Source organism: Hyla sarda, chromosome 5 (assembly GCF_029499605.1).
Source record: "Hyla sarda isolate aHylSar1 chromosome 5, aHylSar1.hap1, whole genome shotgun sequence".
NCBI lineage: Eukaryota > Metazoa > Chordata > Amphibia > Anura > Hylidae > Hyla > Hyla sarda.
The window spans coordinates 23,677,538-23,680,597 of NC_079193.1; the positions used below are offsets into that span (position 1 = coordinate 23,677,538).

At 33.7% G+C, this 3,060-nt stretch overlaps 1 protein-coding gene across 1 annotated transcript in view; it reads left to right on the forward strand.

Annotated features, from left to right (window-relative positions):
• Positions 1-338: 338 nt before the first annotated feature.
• Positions 339-3,060, forward strand: part of CALCR (calcitonin receptor) — a 302,356-nt gene continuing 299,634 nt past the window's right edge. The window contains exon 1 of the mRNA XM_056519007.1: positions 339-732. The gene's annotated coding sequence lies outside the window, so the exon portion shown is untranslated. The remainder of the gene's footprint in view (positions 733-3,060) is intronic.

Below are 3,060 nucleotides of genomic sequence, written 5' to 3' on the forward strand. Positions count from 1 at the left end.
TATATATATATATAGTGTGTGTGTGTATGCTTGGTTATATACATAGTGTGTGTGTATGCTTTTTATATATATAGACAGATAGATAGATATATGCATATATAGCGTGTGTGTGTATGTGTGTGTGTATATATATATATATATATATATATATATATATATATATATATATATATTTATATATATATATATATATATATATATATAAATCTTGATGGACTTGTGTCTTTTCCCAACCATACTATGTTGTCCCCCTTATATTCCGATCAGTTCTGCAGACACATCCCCTGTATTATCTCCACAGATGTGTGATGGCCGCAGACAATGACACACTCAGCTCTGCTGCATCCTTCAGTATGATGAATGTGATTGTGGAGAGGGAAGGTGATCTCCTCATTGATGAGTGGTGGTGGGTGGCCTCAGGTACGTCCCCCCACCCTATGGAGTGAGTCGGGGGGTGGCGCCTGTGCAGTCAGTAACATCTTCCCCGGAGTCCGGCTCATTGAGAAGACGCGTTGTCTCCTTGATGCCTCCAGTCATATCTACCTAAACTTCTGCAGCCGGGAGCCCATGTGAGCACTACTACCCCCAGCAGGATTATAACTTGTCATCTGGATTCCCACCACTCTGCATTCATGGAAAGGAATGTGACTATTACCATATGTCAGTGACTGATGGAGCCGACTGACGGGATCCCTGAGGGGGCGCTACAGGGACGGGGATCATCTGCATTCTGTAAGTTCTTTACTTTCTATTAATGTTATTGTGTCTGGTTCTGTATCTGAGCAATGTCCTGCAGGTCACTGTCATCATCATCATCATCTACATAATCATCATCATCATCATAAAATCATCATCATATTCATCAACTTCATTATCATAATCATCATCATAAAATCATCATCATCTACATAATCATCATAATAAATCATCACATATTCATCAACTTCATAATCATAATCAATATCTTCATCATCATCTTCATAAAATCATCACATTCATCAACTTCATTATCATCATTATCTTCTCATCATCTTTATGAACTTCATTATTATAATCATAATCTTCATAAAATCATCATCCACATCAGTGATTCCCAACCAGGGTGCCTCCAGCTGTTGCAAAACTACAACTCCCATCATGCCCAGACAGCCAACAGTTGGAGGCACCTTGGTTGGGAAACACTGATCTACATCATCATCCTCTTCATCAACTTCTTAATCATCATTATCTTCCTTATTATCATCATCATCATCATCTTCATTAAATAATCATCATCATAAAATCATCGTCATCATCATCTTTATTAAATAATCATCATCATCATATATATCAACTTCATTATCAAAATCATCCTTTTCATCATCATCTTCATAAAATCATCATCTACATCAGTGTTTCGCAACCAGGGTGCCTCCAGCTGTTGCAAAACAACAACTCCCAGCATGCCCAGACAGCCATTGGCTGTCTGGGCATGCTGGGAGTTGTAGTTTTGCAACAGCTGGAGGCACCTTGGTTAGGAAACACTGATCTACATCATCATCCTCTTCATCAACTTCTTAATCATCATTATCTTCCTTATCATCATCATCATCTTTATTAAATCATCATCATAAAATCATCATCATCATCATCATTAAATAATCATCATCATATACAACAACTTCATTATCATAATCATCCTTTTCATCATCATCTTCATAAAATCATCATCTACATGAGTGATTCCCAACCAGGGTGCCTCCAGCTGTTTCAAAACTACAACTCCCAGCATGCCCAGACAGCCAACGGCTGTCTGGGCATGCTGGAAGTTTTAGTTTTGCAACAGCTGAAGGCACCCTGGTTGGGAAACGCTGTTCTTCATCATCATCCTCTTCATCAACTTTATAATCATTATCTTCATGAAATAATCATCATCATCTTATTTATCAACTTCATTATTATAATCATCATCTTCATAAAATCATCATCCACATCAGTGATTCCCAACCAGGGTGCCTACAGCTGTTGCAAAACTACAACTCCCAGCATGCCCAGAAAGCCATTAGCTGTCCGGGCATGCTGGGAGTTGTAGTTTTGCAACAGCTGGAGGCACCTTGGTTGGGAATCACTGATAAACATCATCATCGTCTTCAACAACTTCATAATCATCATTATCTTCATCATAATCATCTTCATAAAATCATCATCATTTTTACTAGTATCTTATATCACTAGTTTTATGAATAGTCTTTCTCCAAAATGTCAAGTATTTGGTCCATAATACAATAAGGTACTAGAAGTATTACTAGATTTATAATTGTTTTAGTTTATTATTAGTAGCAGCATATTATTGTTAGTAGTAGTATTAGTATTATATATATTTTTTTTATTTAATTATATATTTTTCTACATGATTATTATTATTATTAATATTATTGTTATTATTATTATTATTAATATTATTATTAGCAGTAGTAGTAGTATTACTAGAAGCAGTACTAATGTTTTATTGCTAGTAATAGTAGTATATTTTTTAGTACTATATTATATATATTTTTTATTACTATATTATATATATTTTTTTGCTATATAAATATTATTATTAATGGTAGGGGTAGTGTACTTTTGCTAATAATAGTATATTATTATTAGTAATATAGTAGTATTTGTCATAGTAGTATATCAGTAGTAGTAGCAGTGTATTTGTAGTAAAGTAAATAGTAGTAAAGATTCTAGCAATATTAGTATATTGTTACTATTGCTGCACTGAGCTGTAGAAGTCTTATTGCTAGGAGTATTTTTATTGTTACCAGTAATAGAAATGAGTAGAAGTGATAATAGTGTATAATTGTTGTTTATAGTTGTACTAGTACTATATAATTGTTAGTAGTAAAAGTCTATTATTAGTAGTAGTATTAATATTGTTAGTACTAGAAGTTATAGAAGTAACATTGTATTATTGTAGAGGTAAAATACTATAAGAAAAACATTGTTTGCAGCTGTAGTTGGTTGTCATAGGATGTTACTATTGTTAGTAGCAAACAGTATTATTCCTACTAGTAGAAGATTATTATTAGCATG